The sequence below is a fragment of the Oryx dammah genome, unplaced genomic scaffold (assembly GCF_014754425.2).
Source record: "Oryx dammah isolate SB20612 unplaced genomic scaffold, SCBI_Odam_1.1 HiC_scaffold_18, whole genome shotgun sequence".
Classification (NCBI taxonomy): Eukaryota; Metazoa; Chordata; class Mammalia; order Artiodactyla; family Bovidae; genus Oryx; species Oryx dammah.
In genome coordinates this window covers 115,476,990-115,501,609 of record NW_024070202.1, presented here as the reverse complement: position 1 = coordinate 115,501,609, position 24,620 = coordinate 115,476,990, and positions in this window count along the sequence as shown.

The following is a 24,620-nucleotide window of genomic DNA, read 5'->3' as shown; positions in this document are numbered from 1 at the left end:
TTACCCTCACATAAGATAGTCTCTCCACTTCAGGTCACAATGTCTTTCTAGGGACAGCTCACAACCAGTGATGACTGTGTTAGTCACTCAGTCATGTCTGACTCTTTACAACCCCGTGGACTGTACCCCGCCAGGCTCCTCTGTCCATGGAATTCTCCAGGCAAGAATGCTGGAGTGAATTGCCATTCCCTTCTCCAGGGGATCTTCCTGATCAGGGATCAAACCTGTGTCTCCTGCATTGCAGGCAGACGCTTTACCATCTGAGCCACCATGGAAGCCCACCTCCCATCTCTTCTTTAGGGCAAGTTCTCTGGAGAACAATTCCCATTCTAGACTTACCATGGAATCTACTGAGGTCATTTTGTCCTGGATGCTTGCTCCACTTCTGCAACTGCCATTCCTGCATCCATCACTCTCCTGTGGATGTTGATTTTCAAGACATCATTTCAGTTCAGTTGCTCAGTCGTGTCTGACTCTTTGCAGTCCCCTAGACTGCAGACTTCCCTGTCCATCACCAACTCCCGGAGCTTGCTCAAACTCATGTTCATCAAGTCAGTGATGCCATCCAACCATGTCATCCTCTGTCATCCGCTTCTCCTCCCGCCTTCAATCTTTCACAGCATCAGGGTCTTTTCCAATGAGTCAGTTCTTCACATCAAGTGGACAAAGTATTGGAACTTCAGCTTCAGCATCAGCCCTTCCAATGAATTTTCAGGACTGATATCCTTTACAATGGACTGTTTTGATCTCCTTGCAGTCCAGGGACTCTCAAGAGTCTTTCCAACACCACACCTCAAAAGCATCAATTCTTTGGTGCTCAGCTTTCTTTATAGTCCAATTCTCACATCCATACATGACTACTGGAAAAACCATAACCTTGACTAGATGGACCTTTGTCAGCAAAGAAATGTCTCTGATTTTTAACATGTTGTTTAGGTTGGTCATAGCTTTTCCTCCAAGGAACAAGCAGCTTTTAATTTCATGGCTGCAGTCACCATCTGCAGTGATTTTGGAGCCTAAGAAAATTAAATCTGTCAATGTCTCCATTGTTTCACCGTCAATTTGCCATGAAGTGAAGGGACCAGACACCATGATCTTCATGTTCTGAATGTTGAGTCTTAAGCCATCTTTTTCACTCTCCTCTTTCAGTTTCATCAAGAGGCTCTTCAGTTCTTCTCTTTCTGCCATAATGGTGGTGTCACCTGTATATCTGATGTTATTGGCATAACCCAGTGAATTTCTTCCATTAAATCTCTGTCTCGTGGTCAGTCTCATAGATTACCTGATCTGTGATATCTAATGCCAGGAGTAGTCTGAAGAAACAGATTCCAAGATGAATTTGGGAGCCAATCCCCTGCTGGTGGGCTGGCAATAAGCGTGATGTGAGTGACAGACAGAGGACAGGGAGCCAGTGATCTGCGCTCATCAACATGCAGTTACTGAAACTTTCATCGGTGAGGAAATGGGATGAGAAGAGAGGAAGGAAGGAAGTGCACTGGCTGTTGTGAGATATGACTTCTCAGTTGCTGGAGAGGCAAGGGGGTAAGAGCAATTACAAGGGTCATCAAGTCAGATGATGAATGCACAGCAGAAAAACAATAAAAGGTTGAGGTTGTTAGTCATCCATTAGAGGCTCAGTGTGAAAAGCAGAAGACTTTCTGGTTATTATATTTATATTGTAGAAAGGATCTCATCTCCTGTAGCCAAAGGACAGAAAGTAAACTGTGTTATCAGGCCCGGAACTTAATTATAAGATGAGCAGAACTCCAGAGAATCCTAATTCTCAGCTTCAGCAGTAATGCATGGCCAAAGCCGATGCCATGATTGAGAATAGTGGGGTCCTGAGACTTGGGGTAAGGAAATATGGAAGTATGCAATGGAAAATCTAAATCCTAAGCCCTCTGGGTGTTTGTACATGTGTGCTGAGTTGCTTCAATCATGTCCAGCTCTTGCAACCCCATGGACTGTAGCCCACCAGGCTCCTCTGTCCCTGGGATTCTCCAGGCAAGAATACTGGAGTGGGTTGCCATTTCCTTCTCCAGGGGATCTTCCTGATCCAGGGATTAAACCCATGTCTCCTGCACTGCAGGCGGGTTCTTTACCTCTGAGCCACCTGGGAAGCCAAACCCTCCCAGTTAAGACTACTACTACTACTAAGTCGCTTCAGTCGTGTCCGACTCTGTGCGACCCCATAGACGGCAGCCCACCAGGCTCCCCCGTCCCTGGGATTCTCCAGGCAAGAACACTGGAGTGGGTTGCCATTTCCTTCTCCAGTTTTCCTTTAAAATTGGAGGAAGTTACAGTTCAGTACACACAGGCAAAGTCGTATCCGACTCTTTGTGACCCCATGGACTGTAGCCCACCAGGCTCCTCTGTCCGTGGAATTCTCTAGGCAAGAGTACTGGAGTAGGTTGCCATTGCCTTCTCCCCAGTTAAGACTGATGTTCCGTATTTACGCAGAGATGATGTAGAGGATTTCTGCCTTGCAAAAATACATTAGCTGTCTGCCCACTCCCATTCCTGGTGTGACACACATTTCCCCTCCTGGCCACTAGACCAATAGCAAGGCATGGAACAAAGCATAACCTGGACGGAAAAGTTCTGGGTCTGCCGAGAAAAAAAGGAGCGGTACTCTGAATGAGCTGTAGAAATTAGTCAGCAGGTGCCAGGAGACTATGTACAAGACAGGGTCCTGAGGTCACCAACTCAAGGCCAGGAGTATAGAATGAGACCAGAAGAGTTTATTCCCATGGGAGAATTCTACCATGACAGAGGGTTTAGTATCCTGGGAGCACCTCAAAGAGGAAGGGCTAACAAGTTAATAAGAAAGTGCTTGGAAGCTGTCCCTGAGATGTTACAGAAACCTGAATGAACTTTTTGGTCAACCCGCTATGATGAATGGGGTTCCCCTGGTGGCTCAGTGGTAACAAATCTGCCTGCAATGAAGGAGACCGGTTCGATCCCTGGGTTGGGAAGATCCCCTGGAGGAGGAAATGGCAACCCACTCCAATACTCTTGCCTGGAGAACCCCATGGACAGAGGAGCCTGGAGGGCTACAAAAGGGTCACACGGAGTCGGATACAACTGAGCAATTAAACAATGAAACAAATATAATGAACATTGTAAGTTACACATGAAATTTGTTAATAGAGTTAAATCCTAAGAGTTTTCATCACAAGGAAGATGTATTTTCTTTTCTTTTGAAGTTATCTGAGATAATTATGGATGTTTACTAAACATTCTGTGGCAATTATTTCCTAATATTTGTGGATCAAATCATTATGCTGTACACCTTCAACTTAGTGCTCTTTATCAGTTATAGCTCAGTAAAGCCAGGAGGAAAAATTCTTAAACATGACAATGTTGCATGAAAGGAAATAATACTTTTTAAAAAATTTCAATTAAATAATAACATATTCTAAAATTAATGTAAAGCTAGATATACCTTTCAATTACAATTAAGCTTTAAAATACTACACAGGGAAAACAAAGATTGTGAGAAAATGAACCACACATTGAGTGGTTATTTCCAGGAGAATTGTAGGTAACATTTGCTTTTTATTTTCTCTTATATTCTTTGTGTCCTAGTGCTGAGATCCCATCATTCTTCAATGGCTCTATGGCAGTACATTATTCAAATCCCATTAGAGGACTTGCATCAGGGCTGAGGTGGTAGATTCAGAAAAGTGAGGTTGGGTGAACTGCATTAAAGAAGGGAAAAGAAATCTAATGATACCCAAGACTAAGGCAGCATCTAATGCATCCTGAAGAAGCCAGGAGACTTGGTCTATAGCAAAAACTTAAAGCAAGAATCACTGCAATTTGAAATGACCTCCTTGGCCAATCCCTTGAATTTTAATTAGTTTTTACAAAATGCTTTGTTCAAAGGAAGAGAAGATCAGAAGGTATTTCCTAGAAAATACACTGATTTCATTGCCATATGATAAAATATTTTTTGTAAAAAGATTTTTTTATGAAAAATTCTATCTTTATAAAAATAAAAATATTTTTACTGCTGTTTCCAATTCATCTACAAATAATGAAAGGTCTATCATTTGATAATTGTGAGATTTCATACATTTCACAGTGAGCTCTGTGTCTTTACGTGCTGGGTTCTAACGTGTAAATAAGCTTCAAGGGCAAGTGAACATTCCAGGTGGAGAAAACAACAGGAGCAAATATTTCTATTGAAATCCCCACCTACTGAATTCAATCCTCCCCACTTCAAATGCTACCTGGCACGGCGAATATGAGCATCATCTTGTTTTTTGCCTCAGTAACCGATTCATTCTGTAGGGTAGAGGCGAAGTTTAGTTCTTCTACAGGCTTCCCTAGAAGCAGAGTTTGAGAAAAGGATTCTTCTCCTTGTGATTTGTTGAGGAAGTTCCCTCAGGAGAGGCAGGGAGGGGAGCATGGTGGGGCAAGGTGAAGAGCTTAGTAAGCTCATGTGATCTCAGCAGGACACCAGCTAGAGGCAGAGCTGGGGGAGGGGAGTGGAACCCACCAGGTCCTTACTCCTTCTTACTGTTGCTATGGAAACCTGAGCTGCGATGGGGAAGAGGAAATGTTTCATTCAGTTCTTGGGCATCGTTTACTTGCACTCAATCCAAGGTCAACATAACTGGTCACTCTTGTTAAGAATGAGGTCAATACCAGGGACAGCCAAGATGAAGTAGAAAAGACCATGGACGGGAAATCAAAGGAATTTTCTGAATTTTCTAAATTGTGGTTCAAAATCCTGGTACGACCTTGTGGAGTTTTTTTCTGTTTTTTGTTTGTTTGTTTGTTTTTCCTATGTGATGTGGTTTTCAGAATCTCAGTTCCCCTTACCAGGAACTGAGCCTGGGGCCAAGGCAGTGAACACACGGAGGCCACCAAGGAACTCACTAAACAACTTTGTTCTTGATATTGATTCTACTTCTGGAAAACAGATGAAAGAGTCAATCATCTGGGTCATTTATTGCAATGCTAAAAATATATGAAAGCTATTTTTTTGCCTTAATTCATCTAAGAGTTGTCCAACATGGGCAGGGTATGGCTGAGAAATACACACGTGTCTGACTTGTCAGAATTCAGTTTTCAGCGCCTCCCCACAGTGCCTGGAATAACCCTCCCCATTTAAGAGGCTGGTCCCTGGAGGGGTCTAATATGCCTGGTTCCATTCATCCCTGGGTATATTTGCTAATCATCTAGAACATAATAGAAGTCTCAGAGGCAGGCACTCGGACCTCATCCCCGGAGGTGATGACTTTGCACGGAGGAAGTGAAGTCATAGCTTCAACACATCATGTCTGAGTTTGTAGGGTGGTTTGGGAAGATCAGAGAAAAAGAAAAAGTAAGGCTCCTTACAAGCAAGTCATGCCAGCAAGAAGTTTGACGGCTCATTCTGGGGCCTATCCAGCCAAGTCCCTGGGAAGGATGATTGCATGGGGAGAGAAGATGTCTCCTGGGAGGGGTCTTCTTCCTTGACAAGTACCCTCCTCGGGCACCATGACCACCATTTAGCACAATCCTAAGGACCTGAGCAAGAGTCAGGGAGGCGTTTACTGCATTTTAGGTGTGAGAATTACAGAGAAAGATTGGGAGTGACTGTTATCAGCTGTGGACAGAGAGTTACACCACAGAGGGGGCGACCCTCTGCCGTGTGCATCCAAAAAGCTCTTTTGGGGAAACCATCCAAGTTTTCAACCTCCTCTACCTCCAGGTCCATAAGGGGAAATAATCCCACCCCCTTCCTCTAAGGCACAGGGCCCTTCTCAGCGGGTGTGTGTGTGTGTGTGTGTGTGTGTGTGTGTGACTCAGTCATGTCCAACTCTTTGTGACCCCATGGACTGTAGCCCGCCAGGCTTCTTTGTCCATGGAATTCTCCAGGCAAGCATACTAGAGTGGGTATCGATTCCCTTCTCCAGGGGATCTTCCTGACCCAGGGCTCGAACCCAGGCCTCCCACATTGTAGGCAGATTCTTTACCATCTGAGCCACCAAGGAGGCCCTTTCTCAGAGCAAACCTTGCTCTTCCTGCTCAAGATGAGGCCGCCCTGAGGATGCTAGACGAGGGCACACTGGAGGAACTCCTCCATTGCACCCGTGACCAACGGTGGATCTTTTTTTTTTTTTCCCAACGGTGGATCTTAAAGGAAGTGCCATAGTGAGCACCAGAACCCCGTGCTCACCAGAAACAGCCCCCCACCGACCCCCTACTCACTTTCCACGAGGGGTCTCAGAAACCCTTCTCTCCTCTCCCTGGAGAAAAGAACGATTGGGTCTTCATTGAAGGAATATGATTCTCGTCCACATTTCTCCAAAGTGGACCAAGTATTTTTTATTCATGACTCACATTAAATACACATTAAGTACCTACCATATAATGCATTAATATATATTAATCTCATTTAATACTTCAGGTTTGGGAGTTAAGGGAAGGATGGAGAGGATATTTAAATCAGGGCCAAAGCCAAGGAAGACAAAGCACATTCCATCTCTGATGTGATGAGGCCCAAGGATCCAAAATATTGTACATTTACACAAAAATGCCCTGTGGTGGAGGCTTTCACCAACGTAGTCAACGCATACTGGTAAAACATTTCTTTTATATTACACAGCATATTATATAGGTGTGTTACTATTATCAACAGTTGAGTTGTTAAAGAAAAAGAATATAAGCATTTAAAAGTGTCCAGAAAGAAGCAAATGTCTTAAAATGACAGTCAGACTTCTTTTCAATGTAGGCCTGACCTTGAGGATGCGTTCACAAGCCCAAATCTACACTGCACCCAATCCTCAGTTTTTTTCTGCCCTTCAGGAATTCTGACAAAGAAATAGCTAACAGCAAAATCATATGTTGGTTTAATTAATTAATTTATTTATTTATTTATATTTTTGCTGAAAGCTCCTCCCTTCCTTTCCATTTGGCAGTCATCAGAAGAATCTGACTGATGGAATGAAATCACATTTCATCAGTGGGAGGACTTCTCAGAACTTGAAACCACCGTCATAAACATAAACTCCCAGGGGCTTCCCTGGTGGTCCAGTGACTAGGACTCCAAGCTCACAATACAGGGGCCAGGAATTCGACCCCTGGTCAGGGAACAAGATCCCACGTGCCACACCTAAGACTCAGTGCAACCAAATAAAAATTTAAAACAATAAAAATAAACTCCCAGAGCTGAAGCAAGTGCAGAGGGCGAGAAAGATGCTGCTTCTTTTTTCCTGGTTCCTACTTCTGGATTCCTGTCTCTCCTTCCCTCTCCCAGATTTTTTTTTTCTGGCTCCCAACAAAGCCTGCTTCTCTCCGCATCAACCAAGTTCTGATGGTTCCTCCATGCTTCAGCTGAACTCTCTCCTTTTTCATGGAGTTTTCCCCTATCCTTGTCAACCCAGACTGCCCCCTTCTCTGAAATCCTGTGAGGCATGATTCAGCCTCTGCTTCCATCATTCTCCCGTGCTTTTTCTGCTTTAGTGAAGATTTGCATGCCGCTAACAATTGTAAACTGAAGGGCTTTATCGGCCTTCATGGTTCTGGATGCATGGCCAGGCACTTAGTACCTGTTACACCCTTCTTGGTTGGACTCGGCTCCTTGTCTGCTCACCAGTCTTTCTTCTTTCTGCAAATATTCACTGACCACTGGGCCCTTCTCTAAAGCATAAGATCAGCTGTGGCACGCCTAGGGCATCCTTCACTTGCAGGAGGAGACTGTGTTCATTTCTGGGCCTTTTCAAAGCGGTAAGGGCGCCTCTTTCCCAGCTCCTGGTATCGGTTCTGCTTCTTCGTCTTTGCCTTTGGAGACCCTGGGGGTCCAATGGACAGCCATCTGCAAAGGCTGACAAATAAGCCCGGTGAGGCCCCGAAAGACCTTGGGGAGGTGCAGGCAGAGGAGCTGAGGTGGAATAACGATGCCGCCAGCACTCCCAGGGGGTGGTAACCTCAGAGGAGGAGAGGAAGTGGGCTGTCTGGACAGCAGATAACGGGCTGTCTCCACGTTTGTCAGCAGGTTGTTTAGTTCCTAGGTTGTGTCTGACGCTTTGTGACCCCATGGACTGTAGCCCACCAGGCTCCTCTGTCCATGGAGATTCTCCAGGCAAGAATACTGGAGTGGGTAGCCTTTTCCTTCTCCAGGGGATCTTCCCGACCCAGGGATCAAATCTGTGTCTCCTGCACTGCAGGCAGATTCTTTACTACTGGGTCACCAGGGAAGCCCACACGTCCCTTTGAAGTGAAAGTCGCTCGGTCGTGTCCGACTCTTTGCGACCCCATGGGCTATACAGTCCATGAAGTTCTCCAGGCTAGGATACTGGAGTAGGTACCCTTTCCCTTCTCCAGGGGATCTTCCCTACCCAGGGATTGAACCCAGGTCTCCCTCACTGCAGGTGGATTCTTTACCATCTGAGCCCCAAGGGCAGGCCACATGTCCCTTTAGATAAAAACAAAACCTTTGAAATCAGTAAAATTAGACCTATTTTACAAAACTGTTAACTGGCTACTAGCTTGGGGCTCTCACTTTCTCTTTCACCTGTGGCTGTCAGAAAGAAAACTGTGACTCTGAGTGGGAAAGGTTTCAGGCCCACAAGAGAGACGCTGAGCCCACCAGCTCACGGTGGTGTCTGCCACCTTCCTGAGAACCGGCTTTGGCTTAACTCCTCCTTGAGCCGAAGAAGACTGGTTGGCTTACAGGGCCTGCTTTGATATTACATTTGAACGTTTTCTGGCTCTCAGACTCAAACTGATTCTCGTTAATACTGAGCTACAATAGAGAGAAAAACTCGATCTGCCCGGTGAGAAAAGCAAAATGAACACATAGCACCCTCTCAGGGAGTCATCACTGTCGCCAGGCGAATCCAGGTCTTGCCAAGTGGCCTCCTGGCGTCATCACTGATGTTTTGGCAGGTTTTCCAGGGAAGTGTCCAGAAGGAAACATGGGGGTATGAGTTCCAATTAAGTCTGAATTTCTGCTCAGATTAAACACCCACACAGTTCTCACTCCAGGGAAAGGCCCAGTTTCCACAGCAAGCAAAAAAGAAGGTTGTGATCTTCTCCTGTACTTGGAGCCCCTGTAATTTCCTTCGAAGTACTTTTTGAACCTATTATCTGATTCTATCCTCCTAACAGCTCTGTACAGTGTCAAGGAAAGTCTTTATCCCCACTTGGGAGAAAAGGAAACAGTGAGCGTTGCCTTGTGGTTAGAGTCAGGAACACAATTTCAAGCCCACTTACTTTCAGGAGCTAATCTTCTTGACTCAAGATGTTGCTGTTCAGTCGCTCAGTCGTGTCCAACCCTCTGTGACCTCATGGACTGCAGCACCCCAGGCTCCTCTGTCCTCCACTATCTCCCAAAGATGGCCCAAAGCCATGCCCATTGAGTTGGTGATGCCATTTAATCATCTCATCCTCTGCCGCCCCCTTCTCCTCCTACCCTCAATCTTTCCCAGCATCAGGGTCTTTTCCAATGAGTTAGCTCTTTGCATTAAGTGGCCAAAGTATTAGAGCTTCAGCTTTAGCATTAGTGCTCCCAGTGAACACTCAGGACTGATTTCCTTTAGGATTTTTGACTGGTTTGATCTCCCTGCAGTCCAAGGGACTCTGGGGAGTCTTCTCCAACACCACAGTTCAAAAGCATCAGTTCTTCGGTGCTCAGCCTTTTTTATGGTCCAACTCTCCCAGCCATATGTGACTACTGGAAAAACCATAGCTTTGACTAGATGGATCTTTGTCAGCAAAGTGATGTCTCTGCTTTTTAATACACCGTCAAAGTTTGTCATAGCTTTCCTTCCACTGAGCAAGCGTCATATTAACTTCATGGCTGCAGTCACATCCACAGTGATTTTGGAGCCCAAGAAAATAAAATCTGCCACTGCTTGCATTCTAGATGAGCAGATATAAGTTCCAGACAGCAGAAGAGGTCATAAGACCGGACTTTTAATTCTTTCTATACCTTCTCCTACGACCGGGCCATTTGAATATTTTGTCCCTTTTTTCCATAATTCTAAGCCCTACCCATGTTCCGTGCACTAATCAAGCCCACGTTCCCCCTGAGCAGCTGCTTGGAGAGATGGCTTGTGGTTGAAAGCCCTGAGGCGGTCCTGGTTTGGATTCCGCTCTCACCATTTAGGTGATGTTTCAAGGATCTGGTAACTGTGTACACACGTGTCCTGATACCCTTAAGTCTCTGATTCAGAGAGGGTGGGCCAGCGTGTGTGTAACCTACACACAGAAACAGTCTTAACGGTTTGAAAAAGTATTTAATTAAGGGCTTAATTGTGTGGAACAAACAGTATGTCCTAGAGAGGTTCATAATGAAGAGGATGAACCAAACTGTGGTCCTCGGGGAAGACAAGGTATTTCTGGCATTTTATTTTAATTTGTTTTATTGAAGTATAGTTGGTTTACAATGTTGTATTGATTTCTGCTATACAGTAACTCAGCTATGCACATATATATTCTTTTTCATACTCTCTTCCATTATTATCACAGGATATTGAATATAGTTCCCTGTGTTGTGCAGTAGGTTCTTTGTTTATCCATTCTATATGTAATAGTTTGTATCTGTTAATCTGAAACTCTCTATCCTTCCCCCATGAGCATTTTAATAAGCTGTGATTTTTCCTGAAGATCTTTAAATAAATTATATTTTAAAATAGATTTAGCCTTTTTTTTTTTAGCTTTTTAATGCCGAATTTAAGGGATGTCCTACATAGAATAATTTTACAAATCAAGATTTAAGAGAAAAATTATGCTTTGTTAGAACGAGTGTGTTACATTGGAAGGTAAGAGGCAGGGTTGTTTTTCATTTTTAAAGCACATCATTACCTATATTACTTCACTTGTACTATGTATGGGCAAAGGAATTCATTTTTTAAAGTGGTGGGCAGACTATGACTAAAATTGAGAGATCTCTGAAGGAAATACTTCACTTGCCTAGTGATTCCTGCTGCCGCTCAACAGAAACCATAAACCTGGGTGTTTGGGAGAGATTCTTGGAATTTTCATTCAGGCATCTTTAAAGTTTATTGCAGAATTAAATAGCATCAAGACTTGTGTCCAGAAAAATCAAAGATTCAGATTAACTCTCATTTCCTTCTGCGCTATATTCCTCGATCCAGCTTGGAAGACTCCAGGTCAGACACCAGTTATGCACGGTTTCTATATTTTTAAAGGATCTTGATAGCCAACCCTTATAATTTACTTAGACATCGATATTAGGTTTTCTTAGGAGAAAAAAAATTTTTCTATCGTGATTCAGTCTTTTCCATGACCCCTTTGGAGAGGAGGTCTGAATTCAGATAAAGCGCTTGCCAAGAGAAAGTGATATAAAACGGAGAATGAAGGAATATTGCTCCGCTTCTTAATTCTGCTCTACCCTGAGTAGTATAGCACTAGTTACTTAAGGCCTTGAACTTGGGCAAATGCCCTTTTCTGGATAGATCTGATCCAGGATCAATGCAAAGTCCTATTAATACACTTTGGAATTGGAAATCATTTCGGGGGTTTCGTGAAGTTCTATGTTGAAGTCAAATCGGTGAAGACCATCATGGAGACACCTGTGGAGACTGCGGATCTCCCCCGACTTCTGTAGCCCCATCTACCTTCTTTGGGCTGCCCTGGTGACTCAGTCGGTAAAGAATCAGCTTGCAACGCGGAAGACCCAGGTTTGATCCCTGGGTCAGGAAGATCTTCTGAAGAAGACAATGGCAACCCACTCCGGTATTCTCGCCTGGAGAATTCTATGGACAGAGGAGCCTGGGGGGCTACAGTCCATGGGCTGCAAAGAGTCTGGCGTGACTGAGCGACTGAAGCCCCACCTCTACTTTCTTCCATTTCTCTAGTGCAGAAAGAGTTACAGTTACACAGAAGAGTCATGGTTCCCAGAAGGCGGGGTGGCTCGCACGTGACATACACGTGCAGTAACAGCTCTGTCTCCCCGCTGGATGGACAGTGTAAGCGCCCGGTCTGCCGTCTCTCTCCTGGGGGCATAGGACCTGTCACACCACTGGTACCACTGCACGCATATGCGGGGCAGATGAGTGAGGCTGGAAAGGTGACGTGAACTTAGTTGGACAGGTAGAGAGATTCCTGTGCCCTGACTCTTCCACACTTGTCCCCAAGCCACAAACTATGATGATTTTATTTTGCTTAATGCTTCACTGGGTTTTCCTTTCAAAGAGCAGAAGTCATACATCCTGGGACTGAAAACAACAATTTGCCACAGGAAATCACAAAGTGAAAAAAAAATCAGCTATTTCTCATCTCCCCTTCCCTACCCAATCCTTTATCCAAAATGATCAGTGTGACAACTTTATGTCTGTATTCACACAAATGCACACGGCCACACAGAGTCACAGGGAGCACACACACACATATATATGTACATACACACCCTCACTCAAAATATAGACTCCTTTTCAGTTCACGTGTATTTCTCTGCCAATTGAGTTTTTTCAACAAACATATATCATATAGATTCTTTAATAGAGGCATAATATTTATAGACAAATACACCAAGATTGATTAGTTTTTATGCATTGACAATTGCAATTTCAGCTTCCCTGCTTGCCACCACTATAAATAATGCCTTAGTAAACATCATTATTCCCATATTCTCATAAACTGATGGTATTATTCCAGTAAGATAAATTCCCAAAAGGTGCTTTTCTCTGTCAAAATGCAAGTGTATTTCTACTTTAATAGGTTCTGCCAAGCTATTTTCCAAAGCCTTCAAAACAATTTGTACCCCCACCAGCAACATAAACATAGTGTCCCTTACCCCGTCCTAACATTGCAAGGTGTCATCACTCTTCCAACTCATTGTTGCTGAGACTGTAAGAGGAATTGTTATCTGTTTTTAGAAAGAACTACTTTAAACCACAGAGAAAAGTTTACAGGCTCTACTATTCTGCTTGTTTTTCCTCAAGTCCACTGCACTCAGTTTTAGCAGAGAAGTCATTGTAATCGCATGAGATTAAACAAGTCCACTCCTCTAGGAACCCAAGCTGTTGTCTTACTGTCCAGCAACTTGGCATCAAGGACAAGAATCCTCACCTCTCCACTCCTGGCTGCCTTTACCAGACTTTGCCCCACAGTTGACTTTAGGCAAACATGTCCAGCACGCTGACCTTGGGTGACCTTCAGGATAGATTATTGCAGGGCATCTCTTGCTCATTCATATGACCAATGTTTGTCCAGTTCACAGAGCAGAGAAAGTGATCCTTACACACTGTCAGTTATAACATGAAACTATGTCATAGCCGCGAATGCCTTGGAGAAAATAAATATCATAACATGCATGTAAGAATCCTCACAAGACATAGTAAAGATGGCAGAATGAAGCCAGACCACATCACTCCCCTCCCACCATCAGTCAGTTCAGCCACTCAGTCATGTCTGACTCTTTGCAACCCGTTGGACTGTAGCCCAACAGACTCCTCTGTCCATGGGATTCTCCAGGCAAGAATACCAGAGTGGGTTGCCATGCCCTATCCAGGGGATCTTCCTGACCCAGGGATCGAACCCACGTCTCTAGCATTGCAGGCGGATTCTTTACCACTGAGCCACTGGGGAAGCCCCAGAGAAATATGCAAAGTCTTAATTAAATCAAATCAGTCCATTCTAAAGGAAAGAAAAAATCCTGAATGTTCACTGGAAGGACTGATGCTGAAGCTGAAGCTCCAATACCTTGGCCACCTGATACAAAGAGCTGACTCATTGAACAAGACCCTGATGCTGGGAAAGATTGAAGGCAGGAGGAGAAGGGGACAATAAAAGATGAGATGGGTGGCTGGCATCTCCGATTCAATGGACATGAGTTTGAGCAAATTCCAGGAGATTGTGAAGGACAGGGAAGCCTGACGTGCTGCAGTCCATGGGGTCACAAAAAGTCAGACATGACTGAGCAACTGAACAACGGTTAACTCCATTGATTATCTGGTAAGACATAAACAACCCTTAGATCAAAATATAAAAGAACTCCAAAAATAGGAACTACGTTTGAGCACTGCACTTGGTTTTCATCCCAGAATACTGGATGAGTCTGAACCTTAGATTGACATTTTGGGACCATCCGGAGAGAGAATCCAATAGACATTCTTCTTCCATTAGAACTAAGACAATCCCATCCAGGTGGTTCAGCATACTTATTCTAAAAGCCAGTTTCCCAAACAGACATTCCTAGGTTGGTATGAACTATATTCCCTGTCAGTTTTCATTTTGATATAATTTCCAACTTACAGAAGATCTGTGAGAATAAGACAAAGAAGTCCTCAATCCTTCACTCACATTCAGTGGTTGATATACTTCTGCTATGGTGCTTTGCCAGTTTTTCTCAACTATATGTAAATTGTGGGAATTATGCCTATTTACCCCCAAAGACTTAGTATATGTGTATTTCCTAATACCTGGGATGTCCATTTGCATAACCATACTGTAGTGATTGAGATCAAACCATTTAATATTGACAAAATGCTAAGTAATCTATGGACCTTGTTCAAATTTGCCCAACTGTCCCAATAATGTGCTTTTCAGAAAAATTTGTCTAGTCTAGGAGCCAAACCAGAGTCATACATTACACATCATTTTCATGTTTCCTTAATCTCCTTTAGTCTGAAAGGCTGCCGAGTCTTTCTTGGTCTGTCTTAACATAATCGTTTTTAAAGAGAAGATGACAGTCAGGAGGTCCTGAGTTTCAGTTTTGATGATATGTCCTTATGGTTCAATTCCAGTTATCTACTCTTGGAAAAGCTACAACATAAATGACATTGTGTTCTTCTCATTGTGTCACATTAGGAAACACAATCCCATATTTTCTTGGTTTGGCCCATTATTATGTTCACTTTGAACGCTTGCTGAGGGTGATGTCTGCCTGGTTTTGTCCATAAAATGTGACTTATTTTTTCCTTTTGTAATTTGTAAGTGATCTGTGAAGAAATGCTTTGACACGCCATAGATATTGTCTGTCTTATCAAACGCTCACACACTAGTTGTAGTGGCCACAATGATTCTGCACTAAATCAGTATAGAGGGATGTTCACAAAACGGTTGTCTCCTAACTCCTCACTTCTACCTTCATCAGTTCACATTGTATTCAATGAATAGCTTTCCTTCCCCCCATCTCTGCCCTCTTCCCTCCCCTATTTTTTCCTTCTTTCTTTCTCTCTTCCTTTCTTCTTATTCTCGTGTATTCTTATTTTATTCAGGAGACTATAAGTAAGCATTAATTTTTATTAAAGTATAGTTGATTCACAATGCTTTGTTCATTTTTGCTGTACAGCAAAGTGATTCCGTTATCTACAGATGTATTCTTTTTTCAGATTCCTTTCCATTATAGTTTATTGCAAGATATAGAATAGAGTTCCCTGTTGCTATACAGTAGGTCCTTGCTGTTTATCTATTTTATATACACTAGTGTACAACGGCTAACCTCAAACTCTGATTTACCACTCCCGGTCCATCGCCCTTTGCAACCCATAAGTCTGTTCTCTACATCTTTGAGCACTAATATTAATGCTCCCGGGTTTGGCCATGAGTGCCCTTCAAGCCAGCCCTGTGTTGTCATGATGTGCCCCATTCTCTATGAGCTCTTCCTTACTTCATGGAACAAAAAGTTTGCTCTGGGCTCATCTTTTACTCTACGTGTCCCATACCTGGCATAAGTGATTTTTCCAAGGTTCCCTGGATTGTTTAAATGGAAGACGGTATGTGGAAGCGCTGATCTGTGTGCCAGCTGGTTCGCGGGATCATGAACACTTTGCCGTCCTGTGAGGTTGGATATTTCTAGATGACAAGCACGTGGTAAGACCAGCGCGTCCCACTGTCCTTTGCTTGTTGCTGCCCACCATCTGCTGCAGCGTGCTCCCTGGGACTGAGGCCACCTTGTGTGGAACATCAGGAAATCTGTACGCTCTCAAGTGGCGGTGCTGGAGGTGAGAAAGGAGGGGAAACCCAAATCTGAACTGAGCACAAGGACTAGATCTGCCACCTCGAGAGTGGAGGTCAGTGCAGTGTATCTGCCACCAATGACCAGCGGCTTACGGAGAAATGGTACCATATCAGCTGTTGACCCTCTTAGCCTTCAGGTGTGACCACAGCTCCGTCTGCCTTAGTGACACGGTGCCCACGCTGTCCTTTCATGCAGAGCTCAAAGCCCCCGTCTCTGCCCCTGCCACCAATGTACTCATGGCCAGCTGTGAGCTTTGGAGCAGCCAAATAGGGAGGCAGGTCAGATCATCCTGTCCAGTGTGCTGTTCAGTACCTTCTTCCTGGTGACTCTCCGGTGGGTGTAACAAGAGAGCCAGGAATCCCCACCTGTTGGGTCCATTCTGCACAGGTGCAGGCATGTACCCCAGACTTAATTTTCCTGAACTTCCAGCCGTATTCCATCTAGACCGCCTGTGCTAGTCTGAAACCTAAAATTTAGGTCCAGTATTGTGTGCTGTCTTGACATTGGGATCCATTACCTGTCAGAACAGATCTTGGACGGTCAGGGCACTCTTCTTAGCCATTATGATAACTGCATACCCCGGGCCTCTGAGAGTAAGTGCTTCCTTTAGTCCCTGCAGCTCTGGAATCGTTCTTGTTGATTACACAGAGCCCAGTATCAAGACATCATCTCTGGAAGAACTTCCGAAAGAGCCCCAGTGCCCTCCTGTAAACACATTCCTTATCACCTTAGTGCAGAGGTGTTCTTTGGGCCCTCTTGGGAAATGTTTCTGGTGATGCTTTCTCAGATCTTACATAATAAATCCATTCAACTATCACCACTTTCTTTTACATTTAAACTCTTTCTTCAGTACCAAGTCAAGGAAAATCTAACATCTCGCTCTCATTTACTATGGGATATTACCATGTTTGGGCTTCCCAGGTGGCTCAGTGGTAAAGAATCTGCCTGCCAATGCAGGAGATTCAAGAGACGTAGGTTCCGTCCCTGAGTCCGGAAGATCCCCTGGAGTAGAAGATGACAACCAACTCCAGTATTCTTGCCTGGAAAATTCCACAGACAGAGAAGTCTGGAGGGCTGCAGTCCAAGGGGTCACAACAGAGTTGGACACAACTGAGCTCTCACACATATTATCATGTTCAAGGATCCATCCCAGCAGATGCCAGATGACCCAGAGGTGTCCTTGTCAGAGCACTGGCTCACGGATGTTGCAAATGCTCCCATGTCAACATTTCTTCTCTTGACAGCTTTGATCACCCAACAGGCCCCTTAACCCTTAAGATCCACTCCCACACACGTCTCTCAGTTTCTACTAGGAAAACTAGCCAGCTCCTGTAATCCCTTTTAGCACATTCTCTACATACCTTTGGCTTCCCTGGGGGCTCAGATGGTAAAGCATCTGCTTGCAATGCAGGAGACCCAGGTTCCATCCCTGAGTCGGGAAGATCCCCTGGAGAAGGAAATGGCAATCCACTCCAGTACTCTTGCCTGGAAAATTCCGTGGACAGAGGAGCCTGGTAGGCTACAGTCCATGGGGTCGCAAAGAGTCGGACACGACTGAGTGACTTCACTTCACTTTCTACATACCTTTAGGCCAAGAATTACATTTGATCCTTAGTGTTAGTCGGTCAGTCATGCCCGATTCTTTGCAATCCCATGGATTGTAGCCCACCAGGCTCCTCTGTCCATGAAATTCTCCAGGCCAGAATACTGGAGTGGGGTGCCATTCCCTTCTCCAGGAGATGTTCCTGACCCAGGGATCGAACCGGGGTCTCCTGCATTGCAGGCAGATTCTTTACCGTCTGAGGCACCATGACCCTTGCCAGGAAGGATAAACATTGTTCTGGTGATGGCACACTGTAACAAAAACAAGTGTCTCCTGGATTCTGGCGAAGTTATGCTTTACTCCTCAACCTGTCCTTCTCCGACAGCAGGGAAGATTCTACTTTTGCATCCTGAATAAGTAAGTAGAATTTGGAATTTAAGGACCCTCAGGATCATCCATCCAGATGTCCCCATCCTATGCCTCAGGTTGCCACTATGTTCCTCTCAGGGACACGTCAAAGGTGTGCATTTGGTCTGTTTGGCAGCCTGCCACCTTACAGTGAGATTCTGGACTTCATTTTCAGACAGCCTCTCATAAGACTACAGAAGGTGATAGCTCCCTGTTAGTCACGCAGTCACGTCCAACTTTCTGTGACCCCAAGCACTGAGGCCCGCCAGGCTCCTCTGTCCGTGGGATTCTCCAGGCAAGAATACTGGAGGAGATCTTTCCTTCTCCAGGGGATCTTCTCAACCCAAGGATCAAACCTGGGTCTCCTGCATTGCAGGCAGATTCTTTATCATCTGAGCCACTAGGGAAGCTCTAATCTAATGCTGAAGAGGTTCTTTGGCTTTCAGAGAGTGTCTTAAGTTAGCATTTTGATGCCCTGAGGCTATTTTGTTTGCTTTTAAAAATACTTCCAGTGTCATTAATGAAGCTGAACCACTTCACAATCCTTATATTATTTCCCTAGTGCTGTGTGTTACAATCGCACATAACCCAATGCCTCATCTTCCACCTATACCTTGCCCCACCTAAGTAGCTGCTACCACCACGTGCCTGAGGACATGAGTGCCACCCACTGCCTTTGCCACCAGCACGGGGACCCTTAATTCTACCCGTAAACTAACAGTATACCATACACTACCTTGAAGATATGCTTTGTTAGTGACTAGAATCGACATTCAGAAAACTAAGATCATGGTATCTGGTCCCATCACTTCATGGCAAATAGATGGGGAAGCAGTGGAAACAGTGTCAGACTTTATTTTGGGGGGCTCCAGAATCACTGCAGATGGTGATTGCAGCCATGAAATTAAAAGACGCTTATTCCTTGGAAGAAAAGTTACGACCAACCTAGACAGCATATTCAAAAGCAGAGACATTACTTTGCCAACAAAGGTCCGTCTAGTCAAGGCTATGGTTTTTCCAGTGGTCATGTACGGATGTGAGAGTTGGACTATAAAGAAAGCTGAGCGCTGAAGAATTGATGCTTTTGAACTGTGGTGTTGGAGAAGACTCTTGAGAGTCCCTTGGACTGCGAAGAGATCCAACCAGTCCATCCTAAGGGTGATCAGTCCTGAATATTCATTGGAAGCACTGATGTTGAGGCTGAAACTCCAATACTTTGGCCACCTGATGTGAAGAACTGACTCGTTTGAAAAGACTCTGATTGAGGGCAGGAAGAGAAGGGGATGACAGAGGATAATATGGTTGGATGGCATCACTGACTCAATAGACATGAGTCTGGGTAGACTCTGGGAGTTGGTGATGGACGGGGGGCCTGGCATGCTGCAGTCCATGGGGTTGCAAAGAGTCGGACACGACTGAGCAACTTGAAGTTATGCTTTGAAGATATGCTTTGTTAATGACTAGAATCAATATCTTAGACTGAATTTAACACCAAAAAAGCCCTGTTTTTTATTATTATTTGAAGAAGTCTAATTGAAGAGAATTAGACTAAGGAATAAGATGAGCGAGGTAGGCGAGATGGGAGGAGGCGATGTAAAAATGTAATGTCAAATGGGCTGTTGCTGAGTGTGAATGACTGCTCGGTTCATAGGAATGTGGCCCTGAGAAGTATATAAACTGCACCTCTAGATTCTCTCCTGTCTAGGGACCATGGAGAAAGGAGGAACAATTTAACATTGCCTCTCATTTTCCATTCTTCAAAAAGTCTTCCCCTGGGTGTGCACTCCTCTGCCCTTGCGGTCACTTAGGTGCTGAGTAGAATCCTGGGGTGACGTTCACAGGGCAGCCCCTAGGAGTTGAGATGCACAGCATCGCAAATAGTGCCTCACTCTCATATTACATCTTTATAAAATTGGTCCTCACCATGCAAAGTGGCAGCATGGGAGAGGGGAGGTCAGAAAGGTCTGAGAGATGCATGAGACATTTGATTCTCTAATGAGGCATTTGATTCTCTAATCTTTTTTAGCTCTTGAATAAACTTTGAGACACAGTTCCTAAGGAATAGATTAATATTCATCTGAATTTGAACTCTTCCTTAACTCTTTTTTCTCTAGATAAAATCGAGGATTATTAAGTGTGATCCTTCTGAAGTTAAAAATAAGATGTATGGTCTGAAACTATACTTAAAAATCCATCGTCCTCCTCATCCTTCTATTTCTATATCTGAGTAGAGAAATATCTGAAATGATAGTCACAAAATGACTAGTGTTTTGGAGGATTCGAGATGATTTATTACTTTCTTTATACTTATCGGAATTGCTTGAATGTTTTATAGTGAGCATGTATCATTTTTATAAATGTAATAAATTCACCATTCAGATAATAATGTTGGCACTTGTATCTCTGATGTCACCTGGGTAAGTGAATCTGTCCTCAGTTCCTGTCCGATAAGTCAATTCACTTAAATTCATTCAGAGCAGAAGAAGAACACCTGGCATGTATAATAATAGGCAGCATTGCAAGCAATTCTCCAAAAATTGTTGTGCATGCCTAGAAACTTTCAGGGATGTTTGGACTAATGGCTAGGCTTAGAGCCTAGAAAAGGGACTTACAAGTTAAATATCCATTATTCCAGTTTCTTAAATGAAAGTTTGGAACTACCTAGTAGTTTATTAGAATAAAAATATATCTAGATTTTTTTTTATAAATAGAGTACCATGTACCAAATCTGGGAAAGATCAATAGCAATTAGGTATAGTTGAGACATTAGAGGAATCCCTCTTTGAAACCAAAATGTATCCAAAATGCATACAAGGAACCTCCAAAGCGATCATCATCTGTGTCAGTTGGGTACTATTGCCCAGTCAACTCTAAGATAAATAACTTTCTCAGCAGTCTGTGGGCCACCGGAAGGCATCTCTTATGCATCTGCGGTCAGCTGCTGAGTTGAATGGATCTGCTGATTGCCTTACGGTGGCCTTGGGTGGGGTGTTATTGCTGTGTCTCTCACTCTCCAGTGGGCTGGTCTGTATGAATGCTGGAGGTATTTCCAAGAGAAAAAACAAAAGCATGCACGTTCTCCTGAGGCCTAGGTTTGGACCTACACACCATCACTTTCTCCACATAAATTCAAAAAGGATCAAACCCAGGTCTCCTGCATTGCAGGCAGATCCTTTGCCGTCTGAGCCAGGAGGGAAGCCCAAATGTGAGACAGGACACCATAACACTCTTGGAAGAGAGTGAAGGCAAAACCTGCTCTGACGTAGATCACAGCAATATTTCCTTAGGTCAGTCTCTCAAGGCAAAAGAAATAAAAGAAAAATAGATAAACAAGTGGGATTTAGTAACACTTAAAAAGCGTTTACACAGCGAAGGACTTCATCAGCAAAGTGAAAAGACAGCCTATGGAATGGGAGAAAATGTTTGCATAACTGACAGGGGTTAATTTCCACAATATGCAAACAGATTTTACAGTCCAACATCAAACAGCTTAATGGGTTGCCATGCCCTCCTCCAGGGGCTCTTCCTGACCCAGGGATCGAACCTGCATCTCTTGTGTCTCCTGCATTTGTAGGCTTCTCCGGTGGCTCAGCTGGTAAAGAATCTGCCCACACTGCGGGAGACCTGGGTTTGATCCCTGAGTTCGGAAGATCCCCTGGAGGAGGGCATGGCAACGCACTCCAGTATTCTTGCCTGGAGAATCCCATGGACAGAGGAGCCTGGCGGGCTGCAGTCCATGGGGTCCCAAAGAGTCAGACACGACTGAGCGACTAAGCACAGTCTTTACCACTAGCATCGCCTGGGAAGCCCCAGTCAGCTACATATACACACAGAAATCCCCATTTAGGTTCCCACAGGGGTCAATGCCTGTCTCTCTCTCCCTCTGTCTCGTCAGGACCCTGGTTTCCTTCTCCAGCGGCAATAATGTGATGGACACATGGTCTCTCTGCAGGCCCTTTGGTCACGGATGGTCTGCACTGGATCGGAGGGGAGAGACTGTTGGCCAGCACACAGCGGGGGGGGGACTCTCGTTCTTTGAGAGAATTTCTCCCCTCAAGGCAGCAAGCACCCTACAGGACTGGCAGAAACGTTCTGAAAGCTGAGTTCCATAAAGGAGGATAAAACAGGGGGAAAGGGGAACAAGAGCGAGGGTGGGGGGAGGCTGTAGAGGAGTCCTGGAGAGACCCCAGATAACATTGCTGAAGGAGGAAACAGACAGACAGGCTCCATCTTGAAAGCAGGACTCCATCTGTGGACTTTGAGCTATATGCCCAGTATCTATGGAAATGACATACCAACTGGAAAACCAGAACCCGCCCCTCACCCCATGGAAGAGCCCCTGGGCTCATACCTAGACTCTCTGTGGCCTAAAAGAATACCCTAATTATCTGTGTAACCAAATAGAATCATCAATCCTATTACTGAGGTATGACCACAGGCCTATTGATAACTGTCCACTGTTAACTACCTAGGCTTAAGGCATATGAGTCACGGGTTAACTTTGATTGTATCTTTCTTTTTCCTTTGTTCAGACTAGTTTCAGGAATTTGGGGAGGTGGGTTTGTGCACATACACTTAGGGTATATAAGGTTTTCACAAAAACTGGTCGGGGTCCTTGGCTAAGAGGAGACTGCCCTGGGCCTGCCGGTGTAATATACTGCACTCCACTATCTGCAGTGTCCTTCTGAGTGAGTTTGCTTCCCAGACACATGGCTACAACAATATTACGCTCTGGGCTTCCCTGGTGGCTCAGTGGTAAAAAATTCTGCCCACCAATGCAGGAGACACGGGTTTGATCCCTGATCTGGGAAGCTCCCACGTGCCCATGCAGCTAAGTCCGGGAGCCACGACTACTGAGCCTGTGCTGGGAGCTGCAACTACTGATCCCGAACACTCTAGAGCCTGTGCCACCCAACCAGAGAAGCCACCGCAGTGGGAAGTGTGCACACCACAGCCAGAGAGGAGGCCCCACTTGCCACAGCTAGAGCATGCCTGCACAGCAATGAAGACGACCCAGCGCAGCCAAGATAGATGAATAGCATTATTTAAAAAAAGAAAATACTACACTGTTTCATATTGGTAGTAAACAAACTCAGGATTTGACCATGGTGGTATATTTACCCATTTAGCCAGCCAATTTCGAATTCAGTGTTGTTGTTGTTGTTCTTGTTGTTTCATTTTGAATTCCATTCTCTTTAATGGTAGTTTTGATAAATGGTGATTTTCATAGGCACTAGAAAAAAGGATGATTGATTTTATAATGGATTTTTTAAAAGGCAGTACATTCAGATGCAAATTAAAATGTGTTGCAGCTGTCGTTCTCACAAAGGAAAAAAGGTCCAGAGAATTCAAAAAGTAATTCTTGCTTTGCAAGTGTTCCGCCGAGGCTTCGGTCTCCACTCTGACCCCAGCTGCCCCCAGCCACCAGGCCACTGGAGCAGAGAAAGGCTTCCTGCTTCCTGTCCACACCGCCTCGGGAATGAAAAACTCATCTCCCCAAAAGAAAACCTTAGAGGGAGGAAATGGCACCTTGCTTCTATTTCACGCCCCCAAGCTCCCAGGCTGGCCTCTTTGCTTATCCCAGGCCACTTGCCGTGATTACAGCAAAAACCAAAAGACAAACAATAGAGGAGGCCTCTTTGCTCTGTGGATGAATGTTTACAGCCAGGCTTTGAAGGAAAGAAGGAAACACCTCAGAACTACTCATTGTGTATTACTGACCCCAGACAGTCTCTGCATTAGCAAACACAGCAAAAATCCCTAGTTTCCTGGAGTTTACATTCTATTTGAGAAGAGAGCAAAAATGTGAACAATTAGTTATATATCAGATAGTGACGTTGCTAGTAAGAAAAATGAGCTGAAAAGGGCTATAGGGAATGGTAGAAATATACTGAGGGGAGGGGACCCCTGATTATCCAAGTGAAGTCGCTCAGTCATATCCGATTCTTTGTGACCCCAAGGACTATAGCCTACTAGGTTCCTCCATCCATGGGATTTTCCAGGCAAGAATACTGGAGTAGGGTGCCATTTCCTTTTCCAGGGGATCTTCCCAGCCCAGGGATTGAACCTGGGTCTCCCACATTGTAGGCAGACACTTTACCATCTGAGCCACCAGGTCTCTCCAAGACTTACAAGTAAAGCTCATCCGGAGACTGAGACACAAGCCCATCTGTCTCTCAGGACTGGAGATTTTACTAGACAGATCACTTTCCCACATCTCCTTTGGGAAGAAAAGCCAAACCTGCAGGTCACGGGGAAAATTTCCCCAGAGGAATGGGCTTCCACTGACAACCAGGGACCTCACGTCAAACTGTCAACTAAGCATCCACATTCACAAAGGTGGCTCCTGATGAAAGAGGGAGGCGTTCCTCTGAACCCCTGGAGAGAACTGGCGGGGTCCCAGAACTCCTTACAGCCGTGCACATGAATGGCAGCATTGCATCAGGAAACTGCATTGGGCTTCTGTTGTCGTGGGGGACAGAAATACAACGGAAAGAAATGGAAAGAACTCTGGCGTCCCAAGCTTGCTGTCAGTTATTTTTTATTAACATTTGGGAAGATCAGTGGACGGCTCTGAGGTTTTGTCGGTTGAGTCGATGACTCCTAGGTTATAATCTCCCAAAAAAGCAATGAAGGAAAAACAAACTCGGAGAAGGACTGATGGTTGGGTTTGCTAAATGCTCCTAAAGCAGAAACTGCTGGTTCAGAAGCACTCCTTTAAATAAGCTTCCAAGTTGTCATCTC